This window comes from Camponotus vicinus, unplaced genomic scaffold, assembly GCF_025532165.1.
Source record: "Camponotus vicinus isolate PSW18456_S1 unplaced genomic scaffold, iyCamVici1.0 SCAF_2, whole genome shotgun sequence".
NCBI classification, from domain to species: domain Eukaryota; kingdom Metazoa; phylum Arthropoda; class Insecta; order Hymenoptera; family Formicidae; genus Camponotus; species Camponotus vicinus.
In genome coordinates, this window is record NW_028141956.1 from 38,871 (window position 1) to 59,080 (window position 20,210).

At 38.5% G+C, this 20,210-nt stretch overlaps 2 long non-coding RNA genes across 6 annotated transcripts; both read left to right on the plus strand.

Annotated features, from left to right (window-relative positions):
- Positions 1–5,887: 5,887 nt before the first annotated feature.
- Positions 5,888–8,824, plus strand: LOC145966849 (uncharacterized). 5 transcript variants are annotated; one of them, XR_014437193.1, is made up of 9 exons: positions 5,888–6,179; positions 6,303–6,655; positions 6,752–6,875; positions 7,006–7,167; positions 7,271–7,442; positions 7,513–7,580; positions 7,694–8,025; positions 8,129–8,300; positions 8,371–8,824. It is a non-coding gene; the product is annotated as an uncharacterized LOC145966849 (long non-coding RNA). The 5 variants fall into 5 exon arrangements; XR_014437191.1 differs by having other exon boundaries at positions 6,303–6,398; positions 6,548–6,655; positions 7,513–8,025; XR_014437190.1 differs by having other exon boundaries at positions 6,752–6,902; positions 7,513–8,025.
- Positions 8,825–14,564: 5,740 nt separating this feature from the next.
- Positions 14,565–15,047, plus strand: LOC145966837 (uncharacterized). The gene is made up of 2 exons (XR_014437184.1): positions 14,565–14,643; positions 14,714–15,047. It is a non-coding gene; the product is annotated as an uncharacterized LOC145966837 (long non-coding RNA).
- Positions 15,048–20,210: the final 5,163 nt, after the last annotated feature.

Sequence of the window (20,210 nt, forward strand, 5' to 3'; positions counted from 1 at the left end):
AGAAATGATCCGTGCTAAATCTCCTGAGATTCCATCTTCTCGTCTTATTTCTAGAAAGAGGAGGAACCTGTCGAGCTGTTTCCACAGAAAAGGATATATAACAATGATCCGAGAGTGTTTCCGTGTCATCCATCACATGCCACTTTCTTATGAACGGTATTAAGTCCGGAGACGACCAGGTCAAATCAACAATAGAGGATCCCTGAGGCCTAACGCAAGTAGGGATATTGCCTTCATTTACTATTCGGACATCCCTTTCTGCTGCCCAACTGGACAGCAGAAAACCCCTAGCATCGGTCATGCCGGATCCCCAAAGACGAGACTTAGCATTAAAGTCGCCACATAAAATAACTTTATCGAGTCGACTTGCTAACGTAGCAGAGAGCTCATCTAAAAGAGCATTATACTCTCGAAGTCCTACGTTCGGAGAAATATAAAGCGACACCACTAAGTATGGTCCACAGTTAACTGCGACATATTTGTCGCCTTTGTGAGCCAGTGTGCATCTTAACTTAATGAGATTTGAATCTACAAAAACTGCAGCACCACGATCTAAGCTCGAAAACCAATTCGGAGCATCTGGAACATTATTAGGCTCCGAAATTGCAAGCAAACCAACTCTCAGCTCTTTTGCCTGCTGTAGTAATAGATCTAACGCTGGCCTACTTCTATTTATATTGGCTTGTATAACATTAATTTTGATCATTTACTACTTCCATACTTCCGGTCCCCCGATCCGGATCCATCTGCTGGGCAGGAGTCATCTTACGAGGAGTCCTATAAAATATCCTAGTACCATGCTTTGACCTATCGACCGTGCATTGTATCGATCCCAATCGGTGATTTGCATCTTTTCCGTCGTCAGCACAGACCATACACTTAGCAGACAAGCTGCATGTTCCAACCTTATGATCCGATCCACCGCAATTAAAACAGGATCCACTATGGTCGAAGTTAGAAGTACATGAATTTTTTAAATGACCATAACGCCAACACTTAAAACACTGGGTTGGTCTGGATTCTAACAGATTCACTCTGACGAGCGTCCAACCCAGTCTAATTTTCTTATAATTGGCCGTTTTTATGGCCGCATTGAGAGGGCACCGGATCCATACAGTAAACAAACCGTTGTTCATGGGCCTTATAGATCCAACCCGAACTTCCGTTTCAGTGCACTCTCCGTGTTTAACGATAGCACGCAGCACTTCTTCCGCCGTAACCGACTCGTCCAGACCGACGAGTCTGATTTCTCCTTTGGTAACAGGTCTAGTTACTCTCGCTGTATCCTGCAGTACAACTTGAAGCTGTTCCGCTAATGCATTAGCCTTACCTGAACCATCCGGGCCTAAAACCTCAACTATCAAGCCGCCATTAGCCGCCTTCCTAACCCTGCTACTTTCTATTCTTAAATCGTCTAATGAAATTTTAGCTCGAGCCTGCTTCAGCGCGTCGGCGTATGAAAAATCTTTGCTTTTACCAACAATCATAACTGCTGCAGTTCTAGAAGGTTTTCGAGTCGGAGCAGCTCTTTTAATATTCCGCTTTTCAATGGCTGGGTCTTCATTTCCAGGATACACCTCTTTTCGCGGCGTCTGATAGCCACGATATTCTCGCCTCGTCTGTCCAGGTCTTTCATATCCTTTTCTCTTCCTTGTGTCCATCCTTTTCCAGCTCCTGTTATCCTCTGATCCGGTAAATCCTATACTTCCATCTCTGTTCAACTCCTCTGTCATATCCCTATTCAGTTCCCCGAATTTTCTTTCAGGATGAGCTGCAGATCTGGGAGGAGCGAGCTGCACATTGGTCAGGACTCTTGGCTTCGCCCTGGGCGTTCGCTGTGGAAGAGGTTTTTCCTCTCTGGCTTTAGAGTTATTACTATTATCGCTATAATCCTTCTTCCTCTTAATTTCAACTTTCTTCTTAACTAAATCTTTGATCTGTCTTTGTATATCTTTTAATTCTTCACTCCTTCTATCCTGTCCTTTTTCTTTGTCATTTCTGTCTTTTCTCAATGCATCCTCTGACCTAAAGTCAGAGAGCACTTCTGAGTCACCAGCATAAACATCATCCTTATTTATATCCATCTTTATGTCATTTTCATTAGTATTTCTTCCGCCGATATTCTCTTTCCTAGTAAGATCACCTTCTTCTTCTATGTTACCAGGAACACTTTCTTCGAACTCTTTACCTTCAGCCGCAGCGATCGCTCTCCTCATTTTCCATTCTGCGATCCTCTGGCTGTTTCTAGCCTTGTTTCTGTCCACTTCCATCTCATCAAATTTATCTTTGAATTCTTCCAATTCCTTCTTTAGCTCATTCATCATGACTCTCATCTCATCCATCTCCTTTTTTCTGAGAATTTCCTCGAGTTTTAACTTCTCGATCTCGTCCTTGAGTGCTTTATTGTCTATTTTAAGTTTGGCAGGATCTCCTGTTGATGCTACTTTGAAAATCAATGTGTTAATAACATCTGTAGCTTTCTGCAAATTGCTGCGCATTTTGCCGCTGATGCCTCCTTGAATATTTCGGCTTTTAGCACGCATACGGTCTACATCTTTTAAATAGTCGATGCCAAGGGCTCCAACCGATGTAACGTCCATCCTGCGTAACTCATCTGGGGCAAACTCTCCGAGATTATCCTCCTCTTCAGAAGAGACAGTTAAATGCTCTTTCTTACCTTTGGGAGTCCCTCTCTTATCTGCGCTTTTCCTCTTGTCCTTTTCTCTCTTCTCCTTCTTTTCCTTATCTTTAACGCCAACATTCCTGTCTGAATCAGACATCGAGTCAATCGATATTACCTCATCTGTAAGTTCGAGAGATGTGTCTGTTCCTATTCTGGCTTTCTTCTTCCTATCCTTTCTTTTTCTAAGCATAACTTTGTTTGTTTCTTCTTTCGTAACGTCTAACTCCTGTTCACCTTCACTGAATGCAGGGACTCCTGGAGAAAGACGTGCTTTTCTTTTTGCTCTTGGTGTCTGAAGAGTCTCCATTTGAGTCTCCTCTTCCGCTCTCACATTCATCTCAGATGGACATTCTATGAATGTGATTGGTAATGATAGCGGATCCTCACTATCCTTATTCCTATCATACGTCTCGTCGACGGTAACCATATCATCCTCCCCGCCCATCGACAAACGGAGAGTGGGCCCTTTGCAGGATGAAGACGTGCCTGCCCCAGGGACCGTAGGGCTTGCACGCCTGTCGCTGAGGCTCCGTAACCTCTGCGGCACTAACAACGATTCTGTATCTTTGTCCATCATATTTGTATGTATTTGGTTTGTTATTCGGGGTATCCTTCCCCTAGGACGGCTGGCTTCACTACGCCTGTGAGCCCGTCCTGCCCAGTAATCGTTGTCCTGTAGCTCGCCAAGGTCGTCTATTATGTGTCCAGTCTCGTCAGATTTTCTCCTATGTGTTTTATCCAGATCCACCACTGTCGCTGTCCTCATAATGATCTCCTTCATTAAAAATGCTACTGCATCCTCTCTCTGGGAAATCTCCGCGGCTAGGATTTCATCTGTATGAACCTCTTCCATCCGTAAACTAGAGGCTACCGTTGAGATTGAACCTTCCAGGATGGACAGCGCGGAGATCCCTTCGTCACTCTCCGCACGATCACCACGAATCACACTAGGTGAACGAACAATAGAGAAGGAGAGCCTAGATGTTGATGCCTCTCTTTCTAGGAAGTCCAAAGGGTCCTGGGTATTCTTGAAGATTCCCCAGGCATCATCATTCATTCTCAGAACCGGAGACTCACGACCGGATGGAAGGAGAAGTCTAAGGGCTTTGATTTCCGCGTCAAGATCTCGCATGCGACTGCCCTGGCATTCGATGCGGTCCAAAAGGTAATCGCGGGCTAACTCCATCCTAACAGCCATCAAATATAATTCTCTTGTACGCTCTGATATTGTCTCGATCACGTACTGTGTCCTTCTGGATGCCTGCAAGGATAACTCCTCCAACGAAGACAACGCAGTCCTGGCATCCTCAAAAATCCTAGTGGATGATAGATTACACAGGAATAACTTGTTTGCGATCTTATTGTCCAAACTCTTCCTAACAAAACTTATTTTCTTAGGCCCATCGCATGATGACGACGCGGCGGGGTCAGGGACCACAACCCCCCTCGCGCCGAACCCTGGGGTATCCGAGGTCCCCTGCGCTCGTAAGTTCCTTACTTGTATCTTATCCATTCATACTAAATTAAGTTGACCGGGAATATTGGGCTCGGTCTGCCCAATGAAAATGGGCCGCAGTTAATAAGGCCACTAATCTACTTTTGTATTCGCTCTCACTTACTTTATCGCGTAACTTTAATTATTTATTCTAGTCATTTTAAAGAACTTAAAGTACAATGATAGCACTTCTCGCAGCAACTTATATAACATTATCGACGAAATTTATAATTAAGCCGCCTCAACAATCAACTTCATTCTCATTCTCAAACAATTATACTTTCATCTTAAAGAATGAATTTACACCCTCAATATGACTTTATTCATATTAATAATTACCAGTTTCTCCCCGTATGGAAACTACTATAATTTTCGAATGTTCAAAATATCCTGATAATTTCTGGACATACTTTCGTCTTAGGTGTTAAATTCACATTAGCGGCATACAATTATTCATAATAAAGATGCCAGTCTCTTCCAAGACTGAAGTTACTATAATTTCCGAATACTTATGATATCCGGACAACTTCCGAACATATTGTCATTTTAGAACAAAATTCACCTTTCTGTATGCAATTAGTAATATTAAGAAGTACCAATCTCTTCCAGAAAAAGAATTACTATAATTTCCAATTACATAGAATATCCGAGTAATACGCAAGAGTAACGGATCTATTGCGTTGAAATGACAGAGGAGGATCTCTAAATACATCTACATATAATGCGCATTCATTATTGACCTCAATTATTTACTGCGCAACACTAAACAATTTTAACCCTCTGGTAGGGTGGGGGGGATCAACGAGATGTAATCCCACCCAACGCGCATCCCCTACAACGCACGCAAGTCTACTGCGCATCAATTAAAAATTGCACCACTGCTCATCAGATTCAGAATGCGCTCTGGTTGGTGAACACCACCGTGCACTCCTTACCTCGCTAACTGAGTTAATTTACCTTTCAGGATAGAAGTTACTATAAACTACAGATACTCAAGATATCCAGACAATTTCCGAACATACTATCGATTTAGGATCAATTCACATTTCCCATATGCAATTATTCATATTAGGAGATATCGATCTCTTCCAAAAGGAATTACTATACTTTTTCCCCGAATATTCAAAATATCCGGGTAATTTCCGAACATACCTCCATCTTGAAAGCCAAATTCACATTCTCAGTGTATAAATGTTTATTTCAAGAAGTACCAATCTCATTTAGAATAAGAGTTACTAAAATTTTTCAAGTACTTAAAATATCCGGATAATTTCCGAACATACCTTCATCCTGAAAGTCAAATTCACACCCTCAGTGTATGAATGTTCGTTTCAAGAAGTACCAGTCTCATTTAGAACAAAGTTACTATAGTCTTCGGATACTCAGCGTATCCGGATAATTTCCGAACATACTTTCATCTTAAGAGATGATTCACGCTATCAATATGCATTTATTCATATTACGAGATACTAGTCTCTTTCCAGATAGAAATTACTATAATTTTAGCATGCTCAGAATATCTAATGAATTTCCGAACATACTTTCATCTTAAGAGTCGAATACACTCTTTCGGTATATAATTATTCATATTAAGAAGCACAAACCTCTTTCAGGATAGGGATACTTCAATTTCAAAGTTTCCCGTCTATATTACTTACTGCCCATGACTATAGTCGCCAGTGAAAGGGCGCCTTACTGCTGCACCAGTTCATTAAAGTGCAACTCCTTGTCGTTCGCGTTGACAGGAGACAGTTCAGCGCCTGTCAAGCTTATTTATTAATAATTTCACTCGCAGTGACAGCCATAGGCTCAGTAATTAATGAATTTTTGTTATTTCAGATGCCCGTGCTATCTACAAGAGAGAAATATCATGTGCAGAGCCGGGCCTTCCACCTATTGCAGTAATAATTTTGTGTTGTTCAAGGAGTTAAGAACAACAACAACCGTCAATCCATGCTTAGTCAACATAAAAATTATACTCAACACACATAATTATACCAGGTTAGTCCACAAACGTGTTAGCATATATATAAATATACTCAATATATATGATAACCTTACTTCATTTTATTATATTTGTATTAAAGAAAATCAAGTCCGTATTATGTTATATTTTATTTCCAGATATATTTCCAAGGACAAAATAACCTATCTGTCAGATTGTGGTAAATGTCACATAGTATTTATGATATCTATGAGATAAATTATCATATATAGAGGGTAAGTACTACCACTTTCATCCTATTATATTTATAAACTAAACTAAGCCTTTATTCTACTATATCTGTTTCCAAGTAACTTCTGCTGTAACAAACAGCCAATCTGTCTAATTGTGGTGAAAAGTCACCCAACATCTATAATATTTATAGATTAAATAATCGTGTGTGGAAAGCGAGCAACGCTTGTTACAATAGTGTATAATTTAAGCTTATACTCGCTAGATGTATAACTACATCATAAATCACAGGCATATATAGGTATATATTTAAAAATATGTTTAATACCTATAATTACCTTACTTTCATTCTAATATATTTATAGACTAAGTTTATATTATGCCGTTTTATTTTCAGGCAATGTTTCCTGTAACAATAGTCTATCTATCAGATTGTGGTGAAATCACGCATCATCGTATATAAGAGCTATATTAACGCTTGTTTATATAGTATATATCATAAAGTTATGCCAGTTACATGTGTAATTAAATCAAAAAATCATATTCATGTATAAACATATATTTAAAATAAGCTTAATACAAATATTAGCCTTGCTTTCATTCTAATATATTTATAGACTAACTAAGTTTACACTGTTATTCTATTTTCAGGTAACATTTCCTATAACAGGTAGCCCATCTATCCAATTGTAGTGAAAGACAACATCAATAATTTCCGCGAGTTGAACTCCTATAACAAGCGGCACTAACGTTAATTTCTGCAATACATAACAGTTATACTAGCTCAATGTGTAATCAAATCACAAATCACAGGCATGTATAAACATATTTTCAAAATATGCTCAATACATATAGTAATCTTACTTTCATTCTATTATATATATAAACTAAGTTTATATTGTTACTCTGTTTTCAGGTAACATTTCCTACAACAAATAACGTATCTATCCGATTGTGATAAAGAAGTCACACATCATCAATATTTGGAATTAAACTATCCTATGTGAAAAGCGGTGCTAACGCCTGTTTCAACGATACATAACTTAAGGTTATACTAACTGAAAATGTAATTAAATCAAGAATCACAGGCATGTATAAACATATATTTAGGATGTATTTAATACATGTAGACACCTTACTTTCATTCTATTATTTCAGAAGCAAGTTACATCTATCAGTGTGGTGTAAGGTCACACAGCAACTTCATAATCCTGGATTAAACACGCGTAAAAGACAAGATATCACTCTATTTATGAATTTAAACTAAATCCATATTCTATTGCTTTATTCTATTGTATTTATAAATTGAAATAAGTACATTATACTATTCTATTTTCAGGTAATATTTCCAGGAGAGTTAATCCTATTAGAGTTTAGTGTAGAGTTACACGGCAGCTTTATGTTCCCAAATTAAATTTATATCAAGATATTGGCATTAGCCATTGCAAAATTATACACAATAGATGCATAATCACACTAAAGTGTATTATTAATATACGAATATACATATGCAGAAACACATTCAGTATTTATTCTATTATATTTGCTTAGTGAAAGACAACATCAATAATTTCCGCGATTTGAACTCCTATAACAAGCGGTACTAACGTTAATTTCTGCAATACATAATAGTTATACCAGCTAAATGTGTAATCAGATCACAAATCACAGGCATGTATAGACATATATTTAAAATATGCTCAATACATATAGTAATCTTACTTTCATTCTATTATATATATAAACTAAGTTTATATTGTTACTCTGTTTTCAGGTAACATTTCCTACAACAAATAACGTATCTATCCGATTGTGATAAAGAAGTCACACATCATCAATATTTTGAATTATACTATCCTATGTGAAAAGCGGTGCTAACGCTTGTTTCAACGATACATAACTTAAGGTTATACTAACTGAAAATGTAATTAAATCAAGAATCACAGGCATGTATAAACATATATTTAGAATGTATCTAATACATATAGTCACCTTACTTTCATTCTATTATTTCAGAGACAAATTACATCTATCAGTGTGGTGTAGGGTCACACAACAACTTCATAATCCTGGATTAAACACGTGTAAAAGATAAGATATCACTCTATTTATGAATTTAAACTAAATCCATATTCTATTGCTTTATTCTATTATATTTATAAATTGAAATAAGTACATTATACTATTCTATTTTCAGGTAATATTTCCAGGAGAGTTAATCTACCTATTAGAGTTTAATGTAGAGTTACACGACAGCTTATGTTTCCAAATTAAACTATCATGTATAGAAAGCAAACACTATCATTTATTCAACAATGTATTTATATTAAGCCTCTTATTGGCATCAGCCATTGCAAAATTATACACAATAAATGCATAATCACACTAAAGTGTATTATTAATATACGAATATACATGTGCAGAAACACATTCAGTATTTATTATATTCATTCCATTATATTTGCTTAATTAATGATACTCTAAACAGATTTAAATTAAATCTACGCCACATTAACTATCATAGTTATCTTCCTATAAGTTATATTATCAGTTACAATCAATATCACAGTAATAACAGTAATAATTGTTACTTCATTCAAACATTATTATTCATGTTCGCGTACAATTTCCAATATATATACGCAGAACTCCCCCACATATAAAATCATTTACAAGCAATATTAGTCTGAATAATGCATATCATCATCGGGCTTACATAAATGTTATTTCTAGTCCAGCCTTATCGCATGTTTGCCAATGCGTTTAACGCAACCAATCAATTTTTAATAACACGTTCATCAGGTCATGTCAAGTACATCCTATCCAGCACGCAGTTGTATCCTATGATATTACGCGCTATCAAATCTACGGAGTTGCTATTTCTATCTCAATTATCATCATGTACTTATTTGCTAAATGTGTTTCGCCTAATTACGCATAACTCAGCACATTCATCAATCGCATATGTAAGTAAACATTTTACCGTGAATAATCACTCTTCGCACTCACAAATTTGTATTATTGTTGATTCTAAAGCATCATCACATCAATACAGATGCGATCTTATGTTGTCGCGTGTCATACTTCATCCTACCTATTTGTATAGATTACCACAGAATCCTCCAGTAATCTAATACTTCATTTAACATGAAGTAACAGAGGCCATCCTTCCTTTAATTATACTCGCGAGCTTGCAGTATATAATATATATCTCAATTACAGCGTTAATATGCCCTCAATGCATATACTGCATTTTACATACAGTAGATAGAGCTCAGCTCTCAATAGGGCAGTATAGATAGTATATGTTCCTACAATACACAACAATGTCGTTTAGCATGTAAGTAGCACAACCAGATTGAATAATTTAATGCATTTATAATGCAGTAAGATCACTCCATCATTAATTATACATAACAATAATTCAAGCGCCTCAGCACTGTTTAGTCAGTTACTTGTCACAGGTATTATAACAATACAACAATCTTTTGTAACATAAATAATCCTACCTTATGTAGTAGAATCATACTGATTGAATGTTTATACTCCTTACAAGTAAAAATTATCATCCAGGAATTGTTCATAATTATTGAGTGTGCTTGAACTACACTGAAATGTCTAGGTGCAGATGTCCCGCACACGTCACAAATGCAGGTTGTCCACTACAGTCCTGAACGCGCGCGCACCGCGCAGAAGCTCAAATCCAATAATTGCGCAGACACGTGACTACAGGTACAGGCGTGCCACCCTATACTTGAGCACGCGCGCACTGCGCGTCAAGACCAAATACATGCACCGCGCAGATGCCCGGAGAACTGCACTTTACCTGTCACAGAGACCTTATATTGTTAATTATAGACTTAATGTAAGTCTATCCATACCCGAATTGATTATTCATCAAATAATATGATTGATTTACACCATTTAATAGTTAAGGGGGTACTTATAAACACTTCTAAGTACGCCGTGTCACAATAGACATTTCCCTCCTGAGAGAGAGAGAGATAGCATTATAAAATGTTTTACGCAGAATTTAACACAATTCTGAGCACTTAACAACAAAGAATTATTTATCCAATCACTATTTGAATAACAACAATTAGTCATAAGATGATATTAATCACCATATCACCATTATGAGCGTGATTTCACGTTTTCAAGTGCCACGTGGCAGTATCCCTAGGAAAGTGGAGCCGGCCTCACATATTTCGCTTTATTATAAATAATTAAAACTTCCCCGAGGGAAAACCACATAATATGTCGCACAAAAAGATTCACTTTCTTATAAATGGGTCTCAGATGACTCCTCGCGTCTTGACACGCACAGAAAACCAAGTTTCAAAATTTCTCCCACTAAATCGATGTTTAGTGGGAGATAGTCTCCGACCGACTCCAACCTAACCTAACCTAACCTAACCTAACCTAACCTAACCTAACCTAACCTAACCTAACCTAACCTAACCTAACCTAACCTGAGGCCGGGTGCATCCATCCGGACCTGACTACCCGCTAAACCACACCGGTGGCATCCTGACCGCGACTGGGTAGCTCCCCCGGGGAACCGCTCTCGCATTACTTCCGGGAGAGTCACCACACGCGCGTCTGCGCAAAGCGCACATCCTGCTAGCTTCTACTGTAAATACGACCGAGCATGGCAAACTCTGGTCACGAACTAACTACTGAGGGCATTCTGGCGCCACGGTGCAATACCAGAATGCCCTGCCCGCCAGGAGTGACGGAAAGAACGAGTAATCCCGCTCCCTCCCCACCCTAACGGGGTTTCACACTAAGAAAGAAATGGAAGGAGGGGGGGAAGGAAGGAAGATAGGAAAAGGGGGGGGTAGGGGGGGAAGAAAGGGAAGGGAAGGAACAAACAAAGAAGGAACTTAGGATAATACAAAGGAAGTACATGGTAAGGATAAAAAGGAGGGGGGTTAGGGAATTAACTAAGTGACAGGACTACTAACTCCTGTCTCACTAACTACCTCCTGATTCTTCGATTCAGGAGAACTCTTTGAATTCTTTGAATTAGAACCGCTACTTAATTTCTTTAAGGCTCGTGCAGATGAGCTGCTTCCTTCTGTCGTACTTGTTCTGACTACTCCTGAATTATTAATGAAAGACGGTGAAACGCATTCTGGATCACCCAGACGATGATTCGCTAACTCATTCAAATCCGTACACAACGGACAATTAACTTTATTTTGACAATCACGGGATTTATGATTTATACCTCCACATCTAAAGCAGCGTAAGCTGCGATCCGCCTTTTCATGACAAAAAGCACGGGTATGTCCCGTCCACAAGCACCGGAAACATCGAGTCTGTGGGAGAGGATTCCATCTCGCTAAGATCCAGTCCCAACCTACCCGTATACGACCTATTTTACAAATCGCAACACCTACAGTCAGCGGACACGCGATTCGCGCCGACCAGCGACCGTATAACTTACGATTAAAGTTACCTATATGTATATCATCTACTTTACATCCTACATTTTGTGCAATAGCCACGACTATTTCGTCGGCCGACACAAATTCATTCGAGCCACTTATTATAATATTTACACTTTTCCGAGGACGAGTAACGCTCACATTATTCTCGTGCTTAGCCACTAAGTCTGTTATATATTTTGCCAGCAGATCCGCTTTATCATTCGCGTTCTGCCCCGTAACTGCTAAAATAATTCCACCAGTGGCAGATCTTCGCATGTGTATAGATTGTATTCCTATGTCAGTCTCGAGATTAATTTGTCTCTTGAGATCCGAAAGTACCGAACTATAAGTGATCTTCCTTACATCTTTGATACGAAGCAGTATCACTTCTTCTCTGTAGCGTTTAGCATTTAATTTCGCCTTACCGTCGCTGTCACGCGTATATACAGGGAGAGGAGGAGAACGAACATTATCCTCTTTGCGAGGGGTGGATGTATCGGACCCCAACATCATCGCTCTGCCCTTTCCTTTCGATAGAGGAGGGAACGCACGCACATTGTTTATATCTACATTTAAGGATATCGCTGAAGATTTCCGTTTTAACTCTTTTCCGCTACGATTATTAGTAATATTATTACAAGTTACTCTATTTGCATATGAACGTGAATTATTAACATTAACATTCAAATCCGAGTCATTTGAAACATTATCTGTTGCAAAGCCTACATTTGAGGCCTTTGCGCACTTATTACTTTTGTCATTGTGGACAATATGATCTACCGTAGACGGCTCTTTAGAGCATGACCGATCAATGCTAGACACATGAACACACGCACACGCTCGAAGAACCTCGGCTCTAACCAAAGGCTGAACTTTCTCGATGAAAGTCGCTAAATACGTATCCATTTTCTCTACAATATAGTCAATTAAGTTCACGTCTGCTTTAATCTTCTCAGGAGGTGAGGATATTGCAGAATCTTTCGACATTCCACACTCCTCCATAGGAGAAGATTCCAAACACTGTGTAGTCTTCCCAACGGGGTGCAAGCTATCCTCGATCTTCAAATTAACAGACTTCAGCGAAGTTCCAACATCCTCATGTGCCGACATGTTGCTTTTCAGCTTTGCAATGTCATCTTCCACTGATGTCAAACGATTGCATAACTTAGAGTTATCTAATTTTAGATTAGAGATCTGTTTTTCTAATTTATCTACACTAAACACAAGTCGAGATTTCAGAATCCTAATTTTCCGCACAGATTCGTAGATAAATATATCATGTGCCCTACCACTTGGATTCGATTTGTAAAAGTGTTCGTTGGAATAATCCGTAAGAGCATCCAAGATTTCCTGAATACCACTGTTCAGCTCATGCGCTGACCAGTGCTTCGACTCACGCGCCAATTGTTGGCTAGATTCACTACCATTCGAATCCGAGGTAACAGACTCCTGATCTTCTTCTACCTCGACTTCCGGGGACTTCAATTGGATATCCGGAACTAACTCTTTCTCTATGTTCTCGTTACTGGAACACCTACTGTTAACATCTTGCTTATTACCTGCAAAAGTTTCCGCAAGATCCTCTTCTTTACATGTCTCCACTTCTAGCTTATCTACATTCAGCCCTTCGACGGATATCGACGCGGATTGAGCAGGGACTATACCCTCTCCTCGCCGCCCTCTGGGGATCCGACCACCCTGAGGAGGTAAGTTTTCACTTATTATATTCTCCATAATCCATGAAAAGCGGTTTTATATCGGAGTTTCCTTCTCCTATTTCCTAATTATTTAACGTTACCTAATCGGGGGAGGAACAAAACCCCGAATCACGCTACAATTAGTCGCAGAAAGTTGTTACAATAATTATATATTATCTGCGTATAACTACCTGTAGAGCATAGCATTATAACTATAACTAACTAACTATTTTAGAAGACTACCTATGTATAAAGCCGTATTAAAGCCACTAAGCATCCAAATTAAGATCTAACCCTAGTATATCATTAAAGGGGATGTCTCAGTGTTATTGCCATCTACGCGCATCCAAAAATAACTTCCATTTTCTAGTGCGCAGCGCAAACAAAAAAAAAAAAAAAAAAAAAAAAAATTTAATATAATAGGAGGGTAGGGGGTGTCAATTGATCAACAATGCACCCAATGCGCATCCATTTTACAATACGCATCACTACTGCGCAGCCTCAAAACTTTGCACCAATGGTACCTAAAATTCAAGTCGTCTCTCATTGGCGATCACTACACGAGGTTCCTTTTATTCCTACAGGACTCCGTTCTCTCTATATACTAATAAATTTAAACTTACATGTAAACAACAATATATGTACATAACTATCCATATATAGGTCTTATTTGACTACCTCCTATTTATTTACAATAATATTAGCTAACTTCTCTTTCAAGCTACCTACATTATCATTTACTAATATTAGATTATATAACTATTATTAATAATTTTCTATTTTCAATTATTAGTTAACTTATATTAACTTATATTAATCTATTTACTACTACTCAAGTCACTGTAATACATACATAAGTAATTTATTACAGTCGCTCGTCTTTCCAGTTAACATTACGAACACTATTCATGCGCACACGGCCTAAATCTTAGTCAAGAAACTTTCCTCTCTATGCTAAATATAACTCAAGATCATATATGCGCACGTCATAAGGCACTGGATTCTAAATAACAGTTTATGTTGTAGTTATACTCTACTTCAATGAGGAGTCGCCTTTTCGAACAGCTTCCAGTGCATACCGGCCTTTAACGGCGGCCATCTTATGGTCGTATCGATCTGTCACAGTGGACACGCATACACCCATACAGCTGCAATCCGTAAATATTATGCAATTTTACAACAATTTAACATTAGATAACAATGTAAATCGCTATTTACTATTTGCAGCTTCCGCATAAACCATCGACGGGCTCACAATACCGCATCTATAACCGCCTAAGCAGTCAGCAAAATAAATCGATTGTTGACAAGGATGCTATTTTCTGCAACGAGTTACGAGTGATTTACACGATTACAGCCTTTGGACTATACTAGACAACGCATAAATATTCTTCCAGTGTTAAAGACTATATTATTATCAGTGCAAAGTGCGTCCAACCTCAATTCAATGCTAAACAGCTGTCATAATAAGAGTGTGCAAAATAACAGTGCAAATAAACATCGCGTGTAATGTTCTACGCATATATACTACAGTCTTAAATAAAGCTCAATTGATTATTCACCGTTTAAAGTGCGTTCAATAAACATCCTATCAAGTACACTTAGTCCAAGATTAGACTAAAATCAAGAAAGATAAATGACAGAATGCCATTCCATTCAATATTCATAATACTAAATTGTACCGACAATATTTAGATAAATATTCATTAACTCAAACTCAACTATTGTATGTTAACCACGCAACGTTAAGTACACTACAATATTTTGACATAAATAACGCCAATGACAATTAATATCTTTAAATCATTATCATAGCTGGAATTCCAACTCGCAACAATTTACAATAAGTCGATTATCATCTAACCGCTATAATACTTAATTCTACTTATATTCTAATATCCTATTTATATGTCATATGTCATATTTCAATACTTTAACTGTCACAACTGACAGTACGTAATTCACAGTGATTTATGCAACTAAATTACATAATATCTATTGTACGTAATATAATCAGTTCGAAATGTTGTTTGTATCAACAATACCACATTTAGATGACAAAATATCATTTATCACACAACTCAAGCTGCAGTGTGTCGCAACAAACCATTTAGAGCCTAAATAATTATCTTAATTATTTAATTTAACTGTATCGTCTAACAGTTATGATATATAACACTATTAAGATAGTAATATCCTATTTTTATATGTAATATGTCATATTTCAGTACTATAACTGTCACAACTGATATTACATAACTCACAGTGATTTATACGCGACTAAATTATACAATATCCTCTGTGCATAACATAATCAATTCAACATATGTTATTTGTATCAACAAAACCACATTTAGGTAACAGAATCTCTTTATCACACAGCTCAAGTTGCAGTATGTCGCAACAAACCATTTAGAGTCCAAAAAATTTATATTAATTATCTCAATTCAGCTGTATCATCTAACTGTTATGGTATATAACATTATTTATATACTAATATCCTATTTTATATGTAATATGTCATATTTCAGTACTATAGCTGTCACAACTGATATTACATAACTCACAGTGATTTATACGACTAAATCATACAATGTTCTCTGTGTATAACAAAATCAGTTCGACATATGTTATTTGTATCAACAAAAACCACATTTAGATAGCAGAAAAATCTCATTTATCACACAACTCAAGTTACGGCTTGTCGCACCAAGCCAATTAAGTCTAAATAATTATCTTATTTGTATAATTAGCTATACACTATGATTAGCTTAAAGTAAAGACTATGCAATTAACTGCAATAAGCCCAGAAATGCTCATGACCATGTATTACACAGATCATTTATATTCAAGCATTCTTCTCAGTAAGCTAATTTTTACCACACTAATAGATATCAATAAACACACATTATATGATAACTTTGCACATATTAGTCATCAGATTATTATGAACATCCAATTATATTCCTATCATTCTTGCGCTAATAAGCCAGTCAAACATATTCTTCAAATAATAGTAAGTAATATATGAATATGATGACTATATGTAATAGGCTTCACAACACATGAGATTGCACAAACGTGCATATAAATCCATGAACATTATAGCGAAATTAGCCACATACAATATCTATTGATAAATGTCATCACAATGCAATAGACTTTTAAGTATGCATTGTACAGAACTATTCACCTGCTAGTTAATGATATGTCTATTCATAGCGACATGAGATGATATTATAAATCAGTGGTATGGCATATATATAAACTATATGCCATCCACTGGATCTCTCACACGCGACCACTAATGAAATTTTCTTATAAATTAACGTACTACATTAGAAACTAGTCGTTCACGTAGTCTATAAACGGCGCAGGATAGTGACATCACACATGTAACATTTGACAACAAATGCACGGGATATCCATCCTGAATTAAAATTTAATAACTCGCCATAGACTCCTTATAACAAAACGCTCATATTCAACGAGCCTGCATGTATTATGCATTTCAGTCCAATGATACTTGAACTAGTTAAGTCCTTTGCACAGGAAGAACTCAAGATTGTAAAAATCTTCAAAGCTCTCAGATGAATGTCATCCACTAGCCGCACTTCCTGGAAGTCTCCAAACGACGTCGATTATCTGTTCCTTAGAGGCGAGCAGACTCATACGTACTTCCACTATATAAGTATCTATAACTTTATGTGGTTATCAGAATCTGAAATATAACACAGTAAGATTCCATTCTTATAGTTGTTTATAAAGAATTACCACAGTACGCCATACAGTTAAAGCAAAATATATGTATCACTTCCACTTATTTCTTAGAGAGCAATGCTCAAACAATAATTAGTATTACTGAGAGTTTCAATTAATGAAAAGTTACTCAGTATCGACACAATAATTCGAGTAAAGCAATATAATATTGAAAGTATAAATTTCACAATCCTTAATTACTCTAAAGTCTGTAAATAAGTGCAACCGAGTATATCTGAGTGTATGACAAGTGTGCCAACACACTTTTGCACACGCGCGCGTTGCGCACAACTCAGAAAAATCCTATCGCGCAATTACGTCATCAGGGCCACAGTTGTGCCAATCCATAATTGAGCACGCGCGCGTTGCGCATAACAGCAAAATTCGCCAACCGCGCACTCCGTATCAGAACTACACTTTACTGTACTCAATAACTTTAACTCTTATAATTAATAAGTATTAGTTAAGTATTAGTTAAACCACACTGTATAGAGTCCGTATCCGACCAACTAAAGCGTATTACTTGCAAACCACAATGCCAAGACCACATAAATCAGTCTAAAGAAGCCGATTAAGCGACCTGTCACTCCCAGTACAAGAGTGAGAGAGACAGTATTATAAAATATTCACTGTACAATAATTATATGTTTAAAGCAACAATCCACAAAAATATCCGTCAGGCACTGTTTATTAGATCACCGTACACGGATATATAGCACATCTAAAGAATATTTTTCTCTACTGGCGAATATTTTCAACGTCAAAGATTGCCACGTCGATTTCACGTCGATTTCACCAGGGAAGGTGGAGCCGATCGACAGTTAATTGTTAATATTTATTAACAACGACTTCCCCGGGTAATATCCACATAGTATATTGTACACTATTTAACACTTTTTATGAGTGAGTCTCAAACAATTCTCCATGGCGTGAAACGCCTAAAAAACCCGTTTTCAAAAACTCTCCCACTAAATCGAACTTTAGTGGGAGATAGTCTCTGGCCGACTCAACCTAACCTAACCTAACCTAACCTAACCTAACCTAACCTAACCTAACCTAACCTAACCTAACCTAACCTAACCTAACCTGGGGAGTTGGAAATTTTGAGAATATCGCGGTCAGGACTGGTAAACTCGCGGGTACTTGTTGTATTCTACTCGAATCTCCCGGTCAGGACTGGAACTTTATATTTTCATTCATCTACCGAGGTCAGGAGTGGGAAATTTTGAGAATTTCGCGGTCAGGACTGATAAACTAGCGGGTACTTCTTGTATACTAATAGAATCTCCCAGTCAGGACCGGGAGATTCTAATTTTCATTCTTCTACCGCGGTCAGGAGTGGGAAATTTTGTGAATTTCGCGGTCAGGACTGGCAAACTAGCGGATACTTGTTGTAGTCTACTCGATTCTCCCGGTCAGGACTGGAAATTTTTGTTTTCATTCTTCTACCGAGGTCAGGAGTGGGAAATTTTTTGAGAATTTCGCGGTCAGGACTGGTAAACTAGCTGGTACTTGTTGTATTCTACTCGAATATCCCGGTCAAGACTGGAACTTTTTATTTTCATTCTTCTACCGAGGTCAGGAGTGGAAAATTTTGAGAATTTCGCGGTCAGGACTGATAAACTAGCGGGTACTTGTTGTATACTACTAGAATCTCCCGGTCAGGACTGGATATTTTTATTTTCATTCTTCTACCGCGGTCAGGAGTGGGAAATTTGTAAATTTCGCGGTAAGGACTGGTAAACTAGCGGGTACTTGTTGTAGTCTACTCGATTCTCCCGGTCAGGACTGGAAATTTTTTTATTTTCATTCTTCTACCGAGGTCAGGAGTGGGAAAAATTGTGAATTTCGCGGTCAGGACTGGTAAACTAGCGGGTACTTGTTGTATACTACTCGAATCTCCCGGTCAGGACTGGAAATTTTTGTTTTCATTCTTCTACCGAGGTCAGGAGTGGGAAATTTTTTGAGAATTTCGCGGTCAGGACTGGTAAACTAGCTGGTACTTGTTGTATTCTACTCGAATCTCCCGGTCAGGACTGGAACTTTTTATTTTCATTCTTCTACCGAGGTCAGGAGTGGAAAATTTTGAGAATTTCGCGGTCAGGACTGATAAACTAGCGGGTACTTGTTGTATACTACTAGAATCTCCCGGTCAGGACTGGATATTTTTATTTTCATTCTTCTACCGCGGTCAGGAGTGGGAAATTTGTGAATTTCGCGGTAAGGACTGGTAAACTAGCGGGTACTTGTTGTAGTCTACTCGAGTCTCCCGGTCAGGACTGGAAATTTTTATTTTCATTCTTCTACCGAGGTCAGGAGTGGGAAATTTTATGAATTTCGCGGTCAGGACTTTGGCGTCTGCGCAGAAGTTCGCATTGGCACGAAATGACTCCCGCGCGTGCGCAGTAGCTCGCGTATGTTCGAAAAGACTCCCGCGCGTGCGCCGAAGTTCGCGCATGCGCGGCAAGTCTCCCGCGCGTGCGCAGTAGCTCGCGTATGTTCGAAAAGACTCCCGCGCGTGCGCCGAAGGTCGCGCATGTTCGAAAAGACTTTCGCGCGTGCGCAGAAGTCGCGTTGGCACGAAATGACTCCCGCGCGTGCGCAGCAGCTCGCGTATGTTCGAAAAGACTCCCGCGCGTGCGCCGAAGGTCGCGCATGCGCCAAAAGATTCCTGCGCGTGCGTCGAAGGTCGCGCATGCGCGGCAAGTCTCCCGCGAGTGCGCAGTAGCTCGCGCATGTTCGAAAAGACTTTCGCTCGTGCGCAGAAGTCGCGTTGGCACGAAATGAATCGCGCGCTTGCGCAGAAGGTTGCGCATGCGCCAAAAGACTCCTGCGCGTGCGTCGATGGTCGCGCATGCGCGGCAAATCTATCACGCGTGCGCAGTAGCCCGCGCATGTTCGAAAAGACTTTCGCGCGTGCGCAGAAGTTCGCGTTGGCACGAAATGACTCCCGCGCGTGCGCAGT